Here is a 22,455-nt window from a genome sequence, read left to right as displayed (position 1 = left end):
GTACCACCATGTACCAAGTTGCTTATGTCAGAAAACTGACATTCTTGCTTCTGTCCTCTCCCTCATCCACATCAAATTCATCCCTTCAGTAGATCCACTTTCCTCCATCTCCACCATTGCTATCTTAATCCAGTTATTGTCGACTAACCTGAGCCAATTTAGCCAATCAATCTCATTTTCGGGTTCATGTTGACAGTCTTACTAGCTTAAGACATATGGAGATTGATGAGAACTCTAGTATCTTCCTCCACAAGCTTGCTGCCAGATGGGATGTTACAATGAAAGCAAGTCTTAGACCAGATGCCACCTCATGGTATTTGCAAGTAAGTGCAGAAACTGTCATATAGTCTGTTCCATTTATTTGTACCTTAGGCACTTTGCAAAGTACCCAGTATGAGAAGTTCCACTGAGCAGTTGCAATAGTCTACCAATGGGATGCAGCTCACCTTCTTATGGATCAGAATTCTCTGTGAAGTGGTGGGACATGGAACCAAGTGGTCCTAGGCCTAGGGTACCACTCCTAAATTAAGAGGCGGCTGGGCTTGCCAGATTCTCAGAACACTGTTCATGCAAATGTAGTGGCTGTATGATTAACCAGCATCAATTCATTTATTTTAAATGTTACTCATTGCACTAATGAAATGTTCTGCCTAGCATTCCTTACACCAATTAACAAATGCTCTGGTGAAGATGTAACAGTGATATTTGAGGTCATTTGTTGTAACTGACTTGTCTGATGAGAATATATTAAATGTTAAGTAATCTCTTCCAGGGTAGAGATTAAACAGAATTTACATATATTTGTATGTAATTACATATATAATATTATATGTAATTGTACTCAAAAGGCATATTTTTGAGTACACATACCTACATATGTATACATATATATACACACGTATATATATATATATATATATGTGGGTATGTGTAGAATATTATAAATACATATGTTTATAGTATATTATATACATATATACATATATACACACACACATACGTGGGTATGTGTAGAATATACATATATATACACACACGGGTATGTGTAGACAAATACATGTACATTTATATATCACATTTTAAAATTTCATTAAAGAGAATATATTCCTTATCTGCAGACTCCTAATTCATCATCCTGCATCCTGGCTTTCTGTTCTCTAAACCCATGTTTCACAGTAGTGAAATAATCAACTTTAAAAACCATAAATGTCATTCCTCTGCCTCAGTGATTCTCAATTCTTTTTCTGGCTGGTCTGTGTCTTACCACCCTGTCTCTTGACACTCTCCTCCTTATCTATTGGGCCTGATTACATTACTGTCCTCCTTTTTGTTCCTTCAACTTGCCAAGACATCTTGGGTCTTGTAGCGTTTGCACTTCTGTCCTCCCTTGCATAGAACATCATTGTTCGCCTCTCTTGGCCTATGCAATCCTCTGCGTAAGTGAGGTCACAGCTTAAGCCCATTCTTCAAGGAAACTTTGCTGACTTCTCCCCAGTTCAGAGGAAGTGAGCTTCCTGGTAGACCCACCTATGACACAGTTGCAATTAATTAATTACTGAATTGTCTGTTTTCTCACTTGAGTGTTGTCATTACAGGGACAAGTTTCATGTCTCTCTCACTCACTTAGCACTGCCTTTGTCTGGGTGTTTAATAAATATTTACTGCATGACTGAGTGAATGTAATGGCTATATTGTATCCGAGGAATTTCAGCCACATGCTTACATTATGTGTCCTGTTGGAACATGGGGTTGTTGGTAGTTACGTCTGGGAATATCAATTGGTGTTGGTGTTGACTTTTTAATGATATTCTCTGGAAAATGACATGACACAGGAATTCCTCAAACTAGATACACAGAGAAAACATACATCTGATGTCCTGTGAAACTTAAATCTTAAATCCTCCTTATCCGAGTGCTCTTAGCAGTCTTTCAGAAGGAAAAAACAACATTAAGGACAAGAATGAATACAAACAATTGCATAGCATGTCTGGAAGGAGTTCCCTCATCACTTTTTCTCAGGCCCTTCTTAGGAAAGCAAAGCAGGGGTCAAAGGTGACCACAGGAAGACCTTTAAAATGGGACTCAACGGAATGTTCCCAGCAAACTAGGCTGAAAACTGTGCCAAGAATTAACTCCATATGGGGAAATCTTACAAACTGCAAAATCCATTTGTCTGCTTTGCTCCGGTAAACACAAATTAGAAGTCTATTTGCTTATATTGCGAAGATTGGCTTCTTTTATGGTATTGTTCTATAATGTCTTGGAGGCAATACAAGAGATAATTTATGCATTGAGAGATCGCCAGTAATCTCTCAGGCATTAAAATGATCATATCTTTTCTCCCAACTTGTATGGTTTATTTACAAAGCAGATGCTTGGGCCTAACAAAGATTATTATTCAGGAGACAAGGTATAGGGCCCAGTATTCAGCACTTAAAAAATAAGTTAAGACATTAAAAGATAGAGAAAGCCATCAGGAAAATAGACCAAACACATATTAATCCTCTTCGTTCATGGAGACCTGGATCACTCTTTTTATCTACCATGGAAAGTTCCATCCTATGACATCCTCTCCACAGGAGAGATCAGTGATGTTGGAGGGTGTTCATGGATCTCCTGCTGAGGAAATGGGACATCTTGAGTTGTAAGTGGAAGTGAATACCGTTACAAGTGAGAGAATGAAAAACAGATAGCTTTTTGTTCCTCCAAGCAGTGGACCACATTGTTTTTTCAGTACAATTTACTAGCATAGATGTGCCTTCCTTACTTCTTTATTTTAGAAAAAAATCTGAATTTCTTTAACAAATAAGTGATGGGTAATAATTAAAATGGCATTCTCTAACACATTTACTATATAAATGTATTTACAATATTCTGACTCGAAACCTGTCTTAGGAACACACCCTCTTTCCAAAGAAAGATCCACTTGTAAATCTACTTTCAAGTGAAAAGAACAAAATTTTGCTCACTTGGCTATTCTTGAGCAGAGCTGCTGTTTGAAACATATGACCCATATATTTCGGTATGAAGTTAGGATTTAGAAACGTAATAAATTTTTTGACTTTTTGGTAGAAATCAAGGCTGAGGAGAAGAAATGTGACTTGTGACCAGGAGTGGATAGCATTGAGCTGCCAGACAAATAGGTCTTTATCAATTATATTTTGGAAGCTGTCAGGAGAGAATTCAGATCTCCTAACTCTCAGACTCCCTAGGACCTCATTTTCTTTGGAGGATTAAGACTTCTCAGAAGAGCAGAACGTGCCAGAGAAATGGGGAGGAGGCTACTAAGAGTCTTTTACAACATAGTTGAATCTGGAGTCTTAGATGGGAACTGAAAAGAAATTGAAAAATTCCAAAAATTTGACCATAAACCATTGAGCAGATGCATTTTCAGGGAGAAAAGGCATGTGTACCTGCACGTGTGTCTGTATGCCTGCATGCGTGTGTGCCTGCATATGCGTGTGCATGCATGTTTGTGCCTCTATGTGTGTGCCTGCATGTGTGTGGGTGCCTCCTTGTGTGTGCCTGCATGTGTGTGGGTGCCTCCTTGTGTGTGCCTGCGTGTGCGTGTGTGCCTGCACGTGTGTGCCTACATGTGTGTGCCAGCATATGCACGTGTATACATGTGTATGTGCATGCACATGTGTGTGCATCCGTGTGTGTATTGTGTGCATGCATGTGTGTATGCATGCATGCACATGTGTGTGTGCCTGGCCTGCATGTGTGCACATGCATATGTGTGTGCCTGCATGTGTGTATGTGCGTGTGTGTGCACATGTGTGCATGCATGTGTGTGTGCAAGTATATGTGTGCACCCACGCATGCATAAGTGTAGTGATGGGCATAGGCAGTTTAAGGTTAGTAAGAGTCAGCATTTTTCAATATTTCCGTATTTCCCTCAGCTTTGACACCCAACAGTGACAGAAAGGAATGACAGAAAATTTTTAATTATAAATAGCTGACTCTTGCAAGAGTGGCAATAAAATATGTAATAGAATTCCGAGCCAGTCTTCAGAGACCAGAATGGGTGGTGGGAATAGTTACACATAGATTTGATTAATTTGGATACTAGCACTGTGTGGATGGAGTGAAGGGTGTCTAGTAATTCCCTCTGGGCTATTGGAAATCTTCATTCTCTCTAGAATTGATTTTTCTAGAGGCAAAAGTTAAGCCAGACGAATATGAGAATAAAATTCTGATTTTAATACAACAGTTTGAGTCACAAAGGCAAAATGATTATATAGAGTTCTGAGTGTCTGATATGGGACATTTGTTCTTTCTTCCTAAGCATATGCCAGCTGTTGCCAATGCGTTTTTTCTTCCACAGTTCTGGAGGTGACATCAGATGAGGCAGGGTATGCAAGTTTCTCCAGAACATTCATCTTCAACCTGGCAGGAGTCCCACTTGCTCACTCTCAGCATCCTGGACAAGATTGCTTTGACCTTTCCTGCTTCATGGTTTTGCTTCTTTGGTTCCTTTTTGGATTAAGTCATTCTTTTATTGTTGTTTTCTTTTAAACCCTAGCTATGCTTGGATTTTAAAGCCATAGAACAATAACAGTATATGTCAGTGTAAAACAGGCTGGATTGGAGACCCACTCCTGCCACTTACTAGCTGGGCAAGCGTTGAAATCATGAAAACTTTGTTTCTTCATCTTTAACTGGAGGTGAAAAGAGTACTTAATGGGAAACTCACAACATAGTACCTGGCAAATAGTGAGTTTTCAATAAATGTATTATTTCTTCACTGTTAATATTTTCACATTTTGAAGTGACTAGTGCTCTGTTATGACTTAAGACGTCTACAAGAACCATCTTCTTTACATAAAGCGAAGAGCCTGCATCTGACTCTGAATTGGAAATTTGCTTCTTCATCTTCTCTAGACTTCTCTGGCAATAAGCTTCCTTGGAGAACATTTTAAAGCCCATGAAGTGGTCTCTAATTGTATTATCACACACACTGAAGACCTATTTTGTCAGATCATTACCCAGTGAAGGACACTGCACAGCTATTCCGTGGACTGATATTTTCAATAACAGCTCACAACACTCATCACTTTGGGTATGGTGTTTACTTTAAATTACATCTCCCAGTTGGGGATGGAACTCTTCAGACTTATGTGTGACCAATCAGGCTCTGGAGGAGATCTGCCAACAGGAGGAGTAATGAAAGAACACTAATGTGAACATGATTCCCTGTGCAGGCATTAGAGAACTAAGCCTTTCATTACTTTGAGAGATAGTACATATGAAAAGCCACGAGTGTTGTTACACTGCCTGAAGTATTCACAAATGTGAAGAAGAAATAGTTAGCATGAAGCAAATGACCCCAGAGCTAGTGTCTAGGATGAGTTCCTTGTTGTTTCCCGAGCTCAGGATCTTAGAAATTTCTCTAGGGCCCCATCTTCTCCGCCTCTGCAAGTTGTCAGTAGTCATTCTCAGACATTGGGGGCTGCTTGGGGACATGATTAGGCTCTCAAGGAGCCACTCCCATGAGCTTTTGCTAAAAGTGTCAGGTTGCTGAAGCAGACATTTCCAGGCACTTGATTTCATTTTCCTGCCTCTGGCAAATGGTTTTGAGTGATTCAGTTAGTAAAGAAAATGGTTGGACTGTTTGGGAAGATACAGGACATAAGAAAACATTGTTTTGACCTAGTTAAGCAACTGAATAGATTGTTGTATTTTAATGATTGGGGCTGTCATGTTTTCAGGAAAACCGCAGTTGTTAATGATAAATGCTTATTAAAAAAAGTATCAGGAGCAACATAGCTTTATGAAACATGCTATATACAATTTCCTTCCTTCTCTCCCTCCTTCTTCCTTTCCTCCTTTTCTCTTCCTTTCATTCCTTTTTTCTCTTCTTCCCTTTTTCCTTCCTTCTCTCCCCTCCTTCTTCCTTTCCTCCTCTCTTCCTTTCTTTCATTCCTTTTTTCTCTTCTTCCCTTCCTCCTTCATTCTCTCCCTTCTTCCCTTTTTCTTCTCCTCCTTCTCTCCTTTTCTTCCTTCTTTCTTCCATTTGATTTGTAAGTGAGAAAAGGCGTGCTGTATGTGAGAGGCTACACTAGAAGCAAAAGGTCCTTGCCCTTAAGCAGCAGTCTAAAGGGGAGACAGACATATTAATACATAGAGCTACAATTATAGAAGTGTGTGCAGGGTCCTGCGAGGAACATAGTAGGAAGTGGTCATTTTATTTGGAAAGTTTGGAAGTGCTCTCTAAAGTTGCTGACGCTTGAGCTTTGTTTTTGTTAATGAAAAAGCAGCAACTGAATTGAGCACTTCTCAGACTTTATTATAATCATGTACACACACACACACACACAGAGCCAGTAAAGAAATAGACTCCTCTAGAATCTTAGAATAGGATTTTAGGCAGAACAAGAAAAAAAGTTGTTAACCGAAACCCAAGACTGAATGCTTAGCCATGATATTTAACAAATTGCCTCAGTCTTTGTGTTCAGATCTTTAGGACCCAACTTTGGGGCAGTCAAGTACATAACTGTTCATTAGTGTAGTATTTTTCTTGTCGTTGTCATGTATTTGGGGGGCAGAATTGTTAGACTTGTAAAGGTTTGGTACAGATTTTGGTTAACTTACTGTTGGTAACATGTACAGTAGGTATTACTTGCAAATTCTTTCTCAGGCATAAGAAATGGATATTCCTCAAATTCTTTCTTAGTAATAAAATATGGATAGATATATCTCAGCAGGATGATAAAAGAGGGTACTCCAGGAAACAGGGGAAGGATGAGCAAAGGAATGCTACCAAAGAATAGTCAATTCTGATGGAGAAACGGAAATGGGTCATTATGGCGGGAAAGTGGGCCCAGAGGCAATGAGGCTATGAGTGGTGCAAGGGCCAAATCTACCACTTAACTCCTGATGGCAGGCATGTTTATGAACACAGCCAGGATTGCTTAACTGGTGGGTTGCTTAACTCCTGATCCCTTTTGCTTCTTTCTTCTCTTTGGGTACTTCCACTATATTTATGTTTATGCATGTAATGATGTCCCACATTTCAGTAAGCCTGTTTATTTTTATTTAATTTTCCCCTCTCTTCGAAGTGCATAATTTCTACTGATCTTTCTTCAAGTTTGCTGATTCTTTCTTCTGTCAACTTACATACACTGTTCAGCCCCTCAAGTGAATTTTTCATTTTGATTTTTGTATTTTTCAGCTGTAGATTTTTCATGTGTTTCTTTTTAAAAAAGTAATTACTACCTGCATTAGACCAGGTTCTCCAGAAAAACAGAACCAATAGGATATATGTATAGGTATATAAAAGGATTAATTAGGAGGGATTGGCACACATGATTATGGAGGCTGAGAAGTCTCACGATTTACCTTTTGCAAGCTGAAGACCTTGGAAAGCTTGTGGTGTAGTTCCAGTCCAAACCTGAGGTCTGAGAACTGGGTAGCGGACTGGTGGTGTAAGTCTCAGTCCTGGTCCAAAGACCAAGGAGCCCAGCTCATATCTGAAAGCAGGAGAAGATGGATGTCCCAAATCTAGCAGAGAGAACAAATTTATCCTTTCTCTAGCTCCTTGTTCTATTCAGGCCCTCAGTGGATTGGATAATGCCCAATCATATGGTGAGGATGATCTTTACTCACTTTACAGATTCAAATGCTAATCTGTCCCAGAAGACCATACCCAGAAATAGTGTTTTGCCAGACATCTGGGTATCAGCCCAGTGAAAGTAAAACATAAAATTAAGCATCATATTATCTCTATTAATATTCTCTATATGATGAATTATTGTTATAGCTTTTAGTTATTAGAACATTTTGATAATAGTTGCTTTGAAATCTTTATGTGCTAATTCCAAACCAGCTCCTTCTGAAGGCCATGATTTTTACCTGCCTTTTTTGCCCCTCGTGAATAGGTTATACTTTTCTGTTTCTTTGCATGTCTCCTAATTTTTGTTAGAAATTGAGCATATTAGATAGCATAGTATTATAGCCACTTTGAATATTATTCCCCTACCCATTTCTGAGAACTTAGTATTTTTTTCTTTTCGTTTGATTATTTACCTATCAGGTGGGGCTGGACTAATTCTGTGGAGTCAATTTCCCCCACAGTGTGTAGCCTCCGATGTCTTGCTCAGATATTTTTTCCAGGACCTTTTGTCCTGGCTTCCTGGGGGGTTCCATATGGGTTTGCATAAATCAGATATTGGTGGAAGATTATGATTAAGCTTTTATCCAGCTATATTCTCATCCTGTTTTCACAAATTATGTGTGTGGCTTGGAAATTACCCTCACATTTTGGGGAGTTTACCATTTTGCCCATGTCCATCCAGGGCTGACAAGCTTGGAGATATTCTCTCCAGTTCCTCCTTACAGGACATGGTGTTGGATATGTGGGCATATTTGCAGTCCACCAGGGATGATAATGGTTTTATTTTTAAACCAAGCCTTCTAGGACACACTCCTGGGTCAGGGTAGCTTATTTTTAGCTAGTATTTGATCAGAAGTTGTGCTTAAGCCCTTTGATCCAGTAAGACTAAAATAATCTTTGCAGGTAGATTGGTGCACGGCTTGGGAACCCTTCTGGGGCTGCCCCTCATCCTGCTTCAATTGTTCCTGAGAGGGTGTAGTATAGAGCATGTGCACAGCCTTCTAGACCCCCAAGGATAACATTGATCATGGAAGGGCTCTTGTTGGCTGACTTCTTCACTCCTTGTTATTTTTTGACTGTTCTGCCCTTTTGCTCTTTGCTACTAGTACCTTGGAACTACCAGCCCCCTCTTCATTATTTGTCACCACTACTGCCATTGTTTTTGACAATATCTTTAGGCATGAACTTCTCCTTGCTCTGTTCCAAGGTTGTTCGTCTCAGGCAGAGCTGTGGAGTTCTCTATTCTCACAACCTGTTCCTTCCCCTGGAAGGGCCTCAGAGCCATTATACCAGAGCTAGGAATAATATCCCACTTCTCCCCGAATGGCACACACTCTAAACCAGGGCTGAGTGGATGGTTGCCTTTTACTTTCTTGGCTGTTTCACTGGTGTGGAACTGTGTTCAGAATTGGTGGGTTCTAGGTCTCGCTGACTTTAAGAATGAAGCCGCGGACCCTCGCGGTGAGTGTTACAGTTCTTAAAGATGGTGTGTCCGGAGTTTGTTTCTTCAGACGGTCAGATGTATCTGCAGCTTCTTCCTTCTGGTGGGTTTGCGGTCTCGCTATCAGGAATGAAGTTGCAGACCTTCACAGTGAGTGTTACAACTCTTAAAGGCGGCGCGTCTGGAGTCATTTGTTCTTCCTGGTGGGTTTGTGGTTTTGCTGGCTTCAAGAGTGCAGCTGCAGACCTTGGCAGTGAGTGTTACAGCTCTTAAAGGCAGCATGGGTCCAAAGAGTGAGCAGCAGCAAGACTTATTGCAAAGAGTGAAACAATAAAGCTTCCACAGTATGTAAGGGTATCTAAGTGGGTTACTGCTGGCTGGCTCCCGCAGCCTGCTTTTATTCCCTTATCTGGCCCCACCCACATCTGCTGATTGGTCCATTTTACAGAGAGCTGATTGGACTGTTTTGATAGAGCACTGGTTGGTGCATTTACAATTCCTGAGCTAGACACAGAGTGCTGATTGGTGCATTTACAATCCTCTAGCTAGACACAGAGTGCTAGACAGAAAAATTCTCCAAGTCCCCACTAGGTTAGCTAGATGCAGAGTAGTGATTGGTGTATTTACAAACCCTGAGCTAGACACAGGGTGCTGATTGGCGTATTTACAATCCCTTAGCTAGACATAAAAGTTCTCCAAGTCCCCACTAGACCCAGGAGCCCAGCTGGCTTCACCTAGTGGATCCCACACCTGGGCTGCAGGCAGAGCTGCCCACCAGTCCCATACTGTGTGCCCGCACTCCTCAGCCCTTGGGCAGTCGATGGGACCGGGCGCCACGGCAGAGAGGGTGGCGCTCGTTGGGGAGGCTCAGGCTGCACAGGAGCCCACGGCAGTGGGGAGGCTCGGGCATGGCAGGCTGCAGGTCCTGAGCCCTGCCCCATGGGGACGCAGCTGAGGCCTGGAGAGAATTTGAGTGCAGCACTGGCGGGCTGGCACTGCTGGGGGACCTGGCGCACCCTCTGCAGCTGCCAGCTCGGGTGCTAAGCCCCTCACTGCCTGGGGCCAGTGGTGTCAGCCGTCACTCGGAGTGCGGGGCCCGCGGAGCCTATGCCCATGCCCATCAGAACTCGTGCTGGCCCGAGAGCACCAGGTGAAACCCCGGATCCTGCCCACACCTCTCCCTCCACACCTCCCTGTAAGCAAAGGGAGCTGGCTTCGGCCTCGGCCAGCCCAGAGAGGGGCTCCCACAGTGCAGCGGTAGGCTGAAGGGCTCCTCGAAGTGCCACCAGAGTGGACTACAAGGCTGAGGAGGTGCTGAAAGTGGGGGCCGCTAGCATGTTGTCACCTCTCAGAACCTCCTCCCTGTGAGCAAGCTGTAGTAGAGACAGTGCTTTTAGCTTGCTTCACCTGGACCAGAGCTCTCATCCTGTGAACATGAGCTGGGTGGGAGAAGGGAGCCCCAATTCCATTGGCCATGCCTGCTCAGAACAGTGCTTCCACAATATGAGATTGTGGAGAATGAGAGATGTTAGTGGCCTATCCCTTCCAGGGTGAAATTATAGTCCTAGAGTAGAAACTGAGGAGAGCAGGAGACCCCAGCGTTTTGCCTGTGCCCACCTATAGTAGTTCCTCCATCTCATGGAGCTGGAGTTGGGGTGGGGTGATGGGAACAGCCATCACTCAAATGCCAGAGACTCACACTGTTTGCATCAAGATTTAGTAAAACCTGACAATCTTTTTCCATTTGCTGCATACTCCTGTGAAAATATCTGGAGATGTAAAGTGGTTTTTTTGTTTGTTTTGTTTTTCTATTCTTTCACCAGTTAAATGTTTGCTTTGCTGGTAAAAGCATTCACCTAGATCCTCACATTGCCATTCCCCATGTCCCTTCTCCTATTAGGCCATTTATAAAGTTTTGAAATTTGGGGCTGTGTTAATTGCCACTCAGCAAGCAGGCTGTCAGTTTTACAAAATTGTCAAAGAAATGCCATTGTTATTGTTAATGGAAATGATTTTTAAATGATTTTAAAATGATAAATCCATATCAGTTAAATGGATAACATCTTACCAAGTTATTATATTGAGCTTGATGGTGATAACATCAGCTGTAAGTCAGACTCAGCATCTGGTATGTTTCTTTTTTTTTTTTTCTGAAATGGAGTCTTGCTCTGTCCCTCAGGGTGGAGTATAGTGGTGTGATCTCAGTTCACTGCAACCTCCGCCTCCTGGGTTTAAGTGATTCTCCTGCCTCAGCCTCCTGAGTAGCAGGGATTACAGGCAGGTGCCACCACGCCAGGCTAATTTTTGTATTTTCAGTAGAGATGGGGTTTCACCATGTTGGTCAGGCTGGTCTCCAATTCCTGACCTCATGATTCACCCACCTCAGCCTCCCAAAGTGCTGGAATTACAGGCATGAGCCACCACACACAGTCTGTTATGTTTCCTTTCAAAATTCTTTTTTTTGTTGTTTTTGTGTTTTTGCTAAATTAGAAACTTCTAAGTAAAAAAGAATGCAAGTGGTTGCTGACTCTGTTGACTAGATTTCAGGGGAAGGAAAGAGCTCAGAATTTCTGGGGAGATTTCTCACTGAACATGACTTCTGGCACTCCGTCAGGTGTAAAGCCAGTAGGATTAGGAGGGTTTCAGCATGGGATAAAGCAGCTTATGGTTTCCTAATGTACTCTTTTATTACATTCTACTCTGGAAAATAATTTTTTCCCATTTTTATTGCATCATGTGGAGGTGGTTTTAAAATGTAACTGACTAATATGAAGTCTACTAATTCTCTGGTTGAGTGACGAACTTCACAAACTTTGGAGAAAGGAAAACTCTCAGCAATTAGTCTATCATATTTTGACTTTCTTATAAAATCCTGATATTACAGCCTCAGCAGTAACATCTTGAAATTTCACCTCTGAAGTGACAGCTTTAGGCTATCTGGAGTTCATGTTCTATTGTTGAGCTATGACACATGAGCAAGTTTCATTGAATCATAGAAATGGTTTTTAGCAGCCTTGTAAGTGTCAGGGTGAGCTGATTTTGTAATAACTTTAACTTCAGTAGCTGAGGTGAGCATCTTCTTGATGGTCAGAAAACTTCAGAGTGGAAAGCAGATACATATTGCCAATTTATTTGCAGAATAAGCTGAAAATGAATGTATTCTGTTGGCTTAATTTGACTGCATCACAATTGTTCCTCTCACCATAACCATTGAATTAAGATGAGGAGTCATTTGTTGACTGCTAACTGTTGCCCATGAGTAGAGTGCTCACTGGATGATGGTGTCAGAGACCCTTCCTTATGGAGCCCTTAGCTCAAGCTTTGTCAGTACTGAAATCAGCACATTGTTTTTCAGTCTACACCACCATAAAACAATCCTTAAGTTTAAAAAGTTCTTTTTTCAAAAACATGGTTTCAGTGCCAAATAGGTCAAAGCATCCTCCAGTCCATCAATTCCATCCACACAGTGCACAAGTGCCTAGTGCTGACTCATACAGCACAACACTGCAGTTCACCTCTGATGCTAACTACCCAGAGTTATTGCAGACTGCACGGGTTCAGGGCAGATCCCCAACAAGACTGTGCATATGTCAGATGCTAGCTGTAAGTTTGGGAATCCTCAGGCCTCCTGCACTTCTGACCAACTGGCTACAAATTTGGGAGTTCCCATAACCCCCTCAAGTTTGATAATTGGCTAGAAAAACTCACAGAACTCAAGAAAATGCCATACTTACAATTACAATTTATTATAAAGAACACAATTTAGGACTGGTCAAAAGAAGAGGCGTAGAGGACAAGATCTGGGATAGTCCTGAATGTGGGGTTTCTCTGTTCTCTTCCCGTGGAATTAGGGTACATAAACCTCCCAGCATATAAATGTGTTCACCAACTGGCAAACTCAACTGAGCTTCAGTGTTTAAAACAAAATGTTATTGGGGTTTCATTACATGGGCATAATTGACTGAATCATTAGTCAAGTGACTGAACTTAATCTCTAGCCCTCCAGCCCTTCCCAGGAGGTAGGTTGGATATCACATGGCTACTCAAGGCCCCAACCCTCTCATGGCATAGTTGGCCCTTCCAGGATGGCTAGCCTCCATCCTGAAACTATCTAAAGGCCCATTATGAGATGCCTTGTTAGCATAAACTCATAAGGGGTCTACTATGAATAGCAAAGGTACTCCTATTACTCAGGAAATTCCAAGTGTTTAGGAGCTCCATCCCAGGAACCTAGGACAAAGATCAGACAAATTCATATACAACATGCAGCTTCATCCAGCAGTGTGTGTATTCATCATTGCCTTCCTGCTGGTATGCTGTTTATAATTTGCAGCCTCCATGGCTCCACTCAATAAAAAGCCTTTGCCAATATCTTATTAAGCTATTTCTCTGAGCCCAAGATTATTATCATTTAAAAACATAGAGGAAATCTTCTTGATACTGGTCCAGGCAAAGATTTCTTGGAATATGACCCCAAAAGCACAGACAACAAAAGTAAAAATAAACAAATGGGATGACATTAAGCTAAAGAACTTATGCATAGCAAATGAGATAACCAACAAAGTGAAGAGACAACCTACAGAATGGAAGAAAATGAACCATATATCTAGTAAGAGATTAACATGTAAAATATAAGAAACACAACTCAATAGCAAGAAAACAAATTACCTGATTAAAAAACAGGCAAAGGACCTGAACAGATATTTCTCAAAATAAGACATACAATCGGCCAACAGCTTTATGAAAAAATACTGACATCACTAATCGCCAGGGCAGTGCAAATTAGTGAGATATCATCTCATACCTGTTAGGCTGCCTATAATCAAAGCAAGAAATAAAAAAGTGTTGGTGAGGATATGGAGAAAAGGGAACCCTTGTACACATTGTTGGTGAGAATGTCAATTAGTACAGACACTATGGAAAACAGTATGGAAATTCCTCAAAAACTTGTAGAGCTATAATCCAGCAATTCTACTTTTGGGTGTCTATTTAAAGGAAATGAAATCAGTGTGATGAAGTATCTGCACTTCCATGTTCACTGCAGCACTATTTACAATAGCCAAGATCTGGAATCAATCTCAGTGTTCATTAACAGATGACTGGATTAAGAAGATGTGATATATATATATATCTCACATACATATATATCACCATATATATATATATCTGATCGATCGATCTATCTATCTCTGATAAAATACTATTCAGCCTTAAAAACAGGGTAAATCCTGTAATTTGCAATGACATGGATGAACATGGAGGACATTATGCTGTATAAAATAAGCCAGACAAATACTGTATGATCTCACTTACATGTAGAATCTAAAAAAGTCAACCTCACAGAAGCAGAGAGTAGAATGGTAAATACCAGCGCCTAGCAGGGCAGGGGTTGAAGGTGATGTTGGTCAAAGAATACAAAATTTCAGTTACATAGAAGGAATAAGTTCAAGAGTTCTATTGTATGACATGTGACTATAGTTAATAACAATGTGTTGTATACTGAAAAATTGCTAAGATAATAATTCTTTTTCTCACTACAAAATAGGTAAGTACACAAGGTAAAGCATATGTAAATTAGTTTGATTTTGTCATTGCATAATGTGCACATATATCAAAACATGCTTTACATCATATATAATTTTTGTCAACTAAAAAAATCTTTCAATAATTGTTTCATTCCTCCTTTCATATTACTTTGAATTCAATAAACTATTGTGCTGAAAATAAATTTTTAAAAATCATTTGTACCAGTGTATGCCCAAAAATGCGACTCCAAGATTGGCTTCTCTGAATTTGGACTCTTCTTTATCTTTAAGAATTGTTCATGCTTCTTGAGTGTTTAGTATTTCCCAGGCATTCATCTCAGCACTTCACATACATTTTACCCTCATAAAAACTCTGTAAGATCAGATACTTAATAGTACCACTGAACACAAAAGGTAAATGGGGCAAAGATACATTATATCCAAAGTAACTTACTCAAAGTCACAAAACTGGTAGGGGAGAGAGCTCAGATACACACACAGGATGTTCAGTTTCAAAGCTAGTGCCCTAACCTATCAGAGCATGCCACTTGTAGCAACAAAAGCATCAGTTTTGCACTGAAAAGTTCTGGAGAAACTCAGTTGGTTCACCATAAAAGCAACTGTTCTTTGTTTGAAAAATGATGCAAAAACATCAATGATTGTAATGCTCTAATACGACATGTTTGTTTAAAAAAACACATCAAGGATTCAGGTCAATCCAATAAAATCCAATTTTCCAATATTTGTCATTCATTGGATTCTTGTGAAAAATCTTCACTTGTAAATTCACTATCCTAACACATGCAGAGACAAACTCTTTATGTGCATTGGAGACCTCTTCACTATTTATTATGAAGTTCATCTAAGTTACACAACTAATGTTTCTATTTTCATGACTATTTTTACACCTTAATAAAGGATTTTTTTTTTTTTTTTTTTTGAGATGGAGTCTCGCTCCATTGCCCAGGCTAGAATACAGTGGTGTGGTCTTGGCTCACTGCAGCCTCTGCCTCCTGGGTTCAAGCAATTCTCCTGCCTCAGCCTCCCGAGCAGCTGGGACTACAGGCATGCGCCACCACACCCGGCTAATTTTTGAATTTTTAGTGTAGACGGGGTTTTGCCGTGTTGGCCAGGCTGGTCTTAAACTCCTTACCTCAGGTGATCTGCCTGCCTCGTCCTCCCAAAGTGGTGGGATTACAGGCGTGAGTCACTGTGCCCTGCCGATAAAGGACTTTTGAGTCACTGACACATTAAAAAAATTATAATTGTAGCAATAAAAGTTCAAGTTTAAGAACATTGAGAAAACGTTTAAATGATGTAAAAATACATTAATCAATAAGTCATCCCCTGTCTGTGAAATAGAGTAGTAACCTAAGTGGACTGTGTGAGTCCTCCACAGTACTAATGTATGTAATGTGCCTGAGCGAATCGAACAGAGCCCCAGAGACACAAGGAGCTGGAATCTTCATTGCCGGTGGGCAGGTGCTGACAGGCCTGCTGGAACGCTTTGATTAGGCTCCTTCTTTCCTGCTGTAATCATTTCTTATTCTGAAAAAAATTATGTTTGTCTTGTGGCAGGGACTTTTACTCTGTTTTTTGCAGCTACCAGGAGGAGAAAAGTCAGTCTGCCTAGTCTGACAAGGAAGAGTGAAGTTTTTGCGTAGAGATCTCGTTAACGGAGAAGAGAGACTGTAACATCAAGAGCAAAGGAACAAAGTAATGAGAGCGTACCGTGCACTTTTTCCTGTTTTTATCATACATGATCCTGAGACAACCTATTTTATTTACACTCATTTATTGTCCTAAAATTTGACATGTATTTGAAAAGTGATGAGGTGTTCTTTATTCACATATTTTATAAACCTTTCCCACAATTATGAAAGAAGAGGTAGAGGAGACATTTAAATTAATTTGGTCGCTATTCTTTACTTTTAATTTCTCCTAAAACTCAGCAGGCTGACTTTGAATGGACCTTAGTGGAAAACATTTTTTTAATTAAAAATTTCACATCCAGAAATTTTGTGCTCAGCTGCCTGGATCCTAGCAGTTCTGATAGCTGCAAGTTCTTACTCAGAAATTCAGCCCTACAGATCCCCCCGGGCTACAAGACAACAAGCAAAAACAAACTTCAGCTGTTGGAACTGTGTGAAAAAGCCCATTCCAAGGGCCTCTCATAGATTTTTCAAATATATTTAGGTAATGCACAAACATACACCCCCCACCCCCCTCTCCTCCTTTGAACTAAAAACATTTAGAGCCAGCAGTTCACTTATGTCTAAAACGTAAACCGCCATTGAATGTTTTTGGTCTAGCTCGTGATAAGGTGTGCTGTGTAATTAACTGAGTGACTTGCTTTAAGATTTGGGTGGGGTTCAGGTGCTGCACAGCGAAGGTTGGAAATTTTATGCAGCCCTCACCTGGCCTGGAGCTCTTGGCAGCACTTTGTCGTTGGCCTCTGACTTGCTCCTCTTCCCTATAAGCTACTTTATTTTCTATGAGCGTTTCTCCTTCTTTCTTGCTTCCTTCCTGGGTGTCTGCAGATATTTCTCCATCTCAGAGAACTCAACCCCCACCTTCATTTATTCAGCATTCTCCACTTCCCATCACTTGCACAGGATTAGAGATATCAACTCCAGGCCACCACCTACCACCTGTGTTAACTTAAACAAATTACTTAACCTCTCTCCTCCTTCGTTTGTCTGTAAAATGAGAATAATGTCATTCCTCACATTTTATAGTTGATTCATTGAAGTAATAAGTGTAAACTTCTCAGCACAAAGTCTAGTACACATTAATGACTAGTAGCTTTTATTTACCATACCCAGAAAAGCAAGAGGCCTATTTTTTTTTTAAAGTGTATGAAGATGTCTCCTGATGCTGCTTAGCAGGACAGATGTCAGCAAGCCCACTTCAGTCATTTGCAGGGCTTGGGGGCAAGACTACAAATGTGCACCAACTCTTGCTATCTTTCCTCCTTCCACAGAGTCCCTCATTGCAAGGAGCCTCATCCATACAAGTGTGTGATATCCTAGTCTGCACGTCAAAGTTGTGTCCAAGCTCATCCCCTTCCTGTTCTGCAGACAGCTGCTCCTGGGCTACACCTTAGGTCTAAAGATGGGCCCTCCAGAGGACACACCCAGGGCAGAGCCTCTTGTGGACCTGGCAATGGCTTGAGCCCTTGCATGGAGAACCCATGATCTCGGGTCCCTGGAGTGTGGTATAGAAGAGGAGAGTGGTCTGGACTTAGTATCTTGGAATTCTTTTTCATGGAGAGTCACGGTAAGTGGGTGGCCAGAGCAGAGCCCATAGGATGGACCTTGAATGTCTGGTGCTAATCATGTTTGCCGGTAGAAAGAACCAAGTTTTGGAGAGGGAGGTTTCTCCATGCTCTGTCGCTGTAGCCAGTCCGAGGCCCTTGTGTCCTGTTCAGTCACCATGATGCCAAACGTGTGTGTAGGAACCTGCTCCTCTCATAGAGGCCCTGATAGCTACCAGGAAGCCAAAAGGCATCATTTTTGGACCAACCCCAAGGAATGCAAATTCCTTCAGAGCTCAGTGCTTGATATTGTAGTGACTGTGCCCCCTTTACTCAGCTCCCTCCTCAGCTGCAGCACAGCCTGTTCTCCTCCTCCCCTTTTATATGGTTTCCTTTCCTTGGCATTCGCTGGGTGGACATAGAAGTAATACACAGAGGAACTCAAATACCAGGGATCTGGGAAGAATCTTAGGTACAGTGGGACAGAAAGGGATGTGTTTGCTGTTAGTAACATCAACTCTAGAAATCCCAGTGAGGAAATCGTTAAGGCCCGCACTGTCCCACTTCCTGCAGAACTGAGTTTATAAGCCATCTTCTCCTTTACAATGTATGATTATGTCTACATTAACAACTCTCCTTTTATTGCTGAGAGTTGCAGCACCTGTATGTTCTGCATATTGCTGCAAAGGATTTGGGCTGAAGTGTTAACAACTTTAGTTCTTTGAGAAATAGTTTGGTAAGAAAAACAGTTATGAAGAATAATTCAATAGCCAAATACACAATAAAGATGAAGCATACGTGGTAGATAGTAAATCTTCCCCAGAAAAGGAAATCAATACCTTCAAGTACAATTTGTCATTTGGAATTTGGAATCTGAACAGCAATACCATCCCTGGAGTACAAAGTATTGAGTGCTAAAAATAGAAGCTTTGCTTCCCTGTCTCCTGAGCAGGAATATTTTGCCCTGCTGTCCCCAATAATCCCCAGATTCCATGTGCATGGCCTAACTGACTGACACAGCCAATGGCTTCAGAACTGGGTGAGTCTGGTGAAGAATTCTAATGTACAAGGCTATGTACAGAACAAGAGAAGGGACCTCTTTCAGTGCTTTTGTGTTTTGTTTTTTTCTAAAAAGAAAAAAAAAAAAGACATATCTGACATTCCAACTAGTGGGCCATAAACATGAGTTTCTTATGATATTAACAGGGATTTCTATGGATTGAATGTTTGTGTCCACCCCCCTCAAATTTATATGTTGAAATTGAATCTGTAATGTAATGCTATTTGGAGATGGGCTCTTTGGGAAATGATTGGTTTATGAGGGTGGAACCCTCATGGAGGGAATTAATGCCCCTGTAAAAGGGAGCCCAGAGAGTTCTCTCATTCTCTTTTCATCATGTGAGTCAATGGTCAGCAACCTGTAAGAAAACCCTCACCAGAACCTGACTATGCTGGCACCCTGATCTTGGACTTCCAGCCTCCAGAATTAGGAGAAATCAATTTCTGTTTGTGAGCCACCCAGATTATGTTACTTTGCGCTAACAGTCTGTACCAAGAGGCATGATATAAACAGTGCTCTGCAGTTTAAAGTTTAAAAGTTTGAGAAATGTTAAACTAAAAATGAATCTAAGAATGTTTGTTTTAACTGAAGGATATCTCAGAGCATTTATTACACTCGAGTGCTATATTATTTGAAATGAGACTATGAAATATGTTTTCTCAAAATAGAATGTACTGTAGAAATTACTCATATAGGTCACTTTTTATACCTTTGTGTTTTTTCCTATCTCCTTTCCAGATAAATAATTTAAATATCTAAGTTTAGAAATGATATTTAAGACATGATAACTTAAAGTGTTCCATGGGGGTGGACAAGTTGATTCGTAAGTGTTGAATTCTAATATTACCCAAATTGTCCATCTTGAGGGGAAAACAGGAAGATATTCTGCCAAGTTTCTCATGGAAAATCAGATGTAGGGGAGCGATTGCTGGCATGGAATATTCCTTGGCATCTGTGTGGTTTAGGTACCACACAACTTCACAGTCCCTGCAGGGACCACCCGGGGTTGAAATCTCTAGGCCTCACAGTTAAGTCTGCCCCTGACTGTACTCCTTCAATTATCAGGATCTCCTCTAAGAGACAAGGGGCTGAAATATGGGGAAAATGGCAGCAAGTTAAGCATTTAGGAAAACATTCTCTTTCTTCCACAGTACTTATATTATTTATCCCTTTTCTTTTCTTTTCCTTTCTTCATTTAGTTACTCAGATGAACCAGTGGCCCCAGAGGCATCAACTAGCTTTATGACATTTGAAGGTTGTTTGCTTTTGTTAATTCAATTGACTTTCAGCCTTAGCGAGGTAGTGGGTTTGACTCAAGGGAGAGGAAGCACTGAGAAATAAGCTTTACACTTAAAGATGCTGGGAGCTTCCATGTGCATTTCCTTACATTTAAAAGATGCAAGCTACTTTTGGACATATAGTTTAGCTGTAGGGAGAGTATTATCATGAATTCTGTAAACATGGTAATCATAGTTTCCAAATCTCAAATTGGGACACATTCTCTGGCTAAAGGATTGTTATTTTTTTCCGTGAGGTGACTTACTCTTTATGAGGTGTACGTTAATCCCATTTAGCTAGTCAGTAATGGAAATGCCTTGATTAGAGAAAATAGAATTTCATAAAACCATAAGCGTACCAGAAAATCTAACATAGGTGCTCAATGTATGTGATTCAAGTCACACAATGTTTAGGTTGCAAAATCATCCCTAAGAATATTTTTGGTGCCTTTTGCACTGTTTTAAAGGATGAATTCTTTATATTTCTCTTGTGAACCAAGGCTTAGTCTGCTCTACCACGTTTTTTTAAAGGAGGCTTTTATCACTCAATTTGCATCAGTGAGTGAAGCTGCAAGATATGTTTTCTCTTTCTGCAAAAAAACTGCATTTTTCCACCCTGAGATATTACACATAAGGCTCTAGAGTGTGACTATGCCTCAGGGTCATGGGACTTTCATTGTCAACCCAATCATTCCGAAACTCAAATCTCTGAGGTTCCTGTGTTATTTAATATCATTTTCAATTAGGCTGCATCTATCAAGGTCTGGTTTGTGTTTAGGTAAACAGGTGAGCATAAATGCACACTTCCTGTCTGGGAGGGATGAGAGAGTGTACGCCATGGAATATTCCCTATCAGGTCCCCATATGTGGGTAAGCGTTGGCTTGGAGTTGAAACACAACAGAGTAGTTGGACCTGAAGGAATAAAAGAAAGTTGGCAAAGCAGATCTGTGTGGGTCACCTCCCTCCCCCTCTTCCCCTGGATTCACCTTATCCAGAGTAAAACCTGGGCTATAAATCCTTAAAAATTGTACCACCACAAGAAATTTTCTTTTTCCTTGCTTTTAAAATGACGATTAGCTCACTTCTTTAAGCCTTTCAGTTTTCACTTTGCTAAGGGAAGGTGCTGAGTGTGACAATTTGGGAACTTTGAGTTTCTACTATACTTCTTCCTAAACTCATAACAATGCTTATCAGAGAATTTCAGCAGGACCGAATTTATCCAAAACATTCTCTTATGGGGAAAGACCAGAGACTCTGATGTCTTATCCAGTGGAGTGCTGGTAAATGTGTAACAGTACAGCCACCATGACTGATTTAGTCTCCAATGTGTCATCACTGGAGACAGAGTTGGGAAGAAATGAGCATAATTAGCTCTTGCACGCCCAGTAGGAGCTGACTTCAGCGTCACTGAGTTTATGCCCTTAGGACACTGGTCTCCAAATTTTAATATGAATCACTATCACTATTATTAAAAGCAGAGAAGTTGATTCAGAATCTCTGGGGTTGAGGCCAGAGCATTTAGCAAGTTTCCCCAGATGATCCTGATCCTGTAGTTGGAGTTCTGGTTCCCATGTTTATTCCCATACAAAGCCGGTCTTGAATATACAGCATTGCCATTCCAGATCAAGAACTCTAAATACTTTTTCATACCATGAAATTCACTAGGCTATAACTAAAATAGGCTAAATTTACTAAGACATAATTAAAATGGATTCTAATGTTCAAGCTGAATAATGATCACAGTATTCACTTTTATATAATAGTCTATATTCAGTTCATTACTTTTCATTATCCTGAATGTAAAATGTGCTATGGAAAGTCAAATTCCATATATTTTAGGAATTAGATGAAATCTTTATGGAGCACATAGCTCATCCTAGAGTTATAAGAAATATTTTATCAAATTTTTTTTTGTTGTTGTTAAAAAAATAAGATTCACAGGACAGCCTTCTTTGCTTCCCATCAATTTTCTTCCAATAGGTTTGTGCCAAATGTGTTGTGAACTTAATGATTTGTTTATGATAATAAAATTTGATAAATATATATGAATTTCCTCTAAAAAATATTTGGGTGATTTTTAAAAAGGCTTTGTGGCAATTATTTATTCTTCAGTGATGAATGTGTTTCATTGGAGATGATTTTACTGCTTTAAACCTAATCTTTTCCCAAGGTCTGCATTCCCTCCACAAATACTCCCTATTCAAAGGAGTTTACAATCTAATTGGAGTTTTAAGGATTACTTCCATTAACAGTTGGAGAAGAATACGGGAGGTATTTGAC

This window comes from Papio anubis, chromosome 15 (genome assembly GCF_008728515.1).
Source record: "Papio anubis isolate 15944 chromosome 15, Panubis1.0, whole genome shotgun sequence".
NCBI lineage: Eukaryota > Metazoa > Chordata > Mammalia > Primates > Cercopithecidae > Papio > Papio anubis.
The sequence above is the reverse complement of the archived record's forward strand: the minus strand, read 5'-3'. Positions refer to the sequence as shown.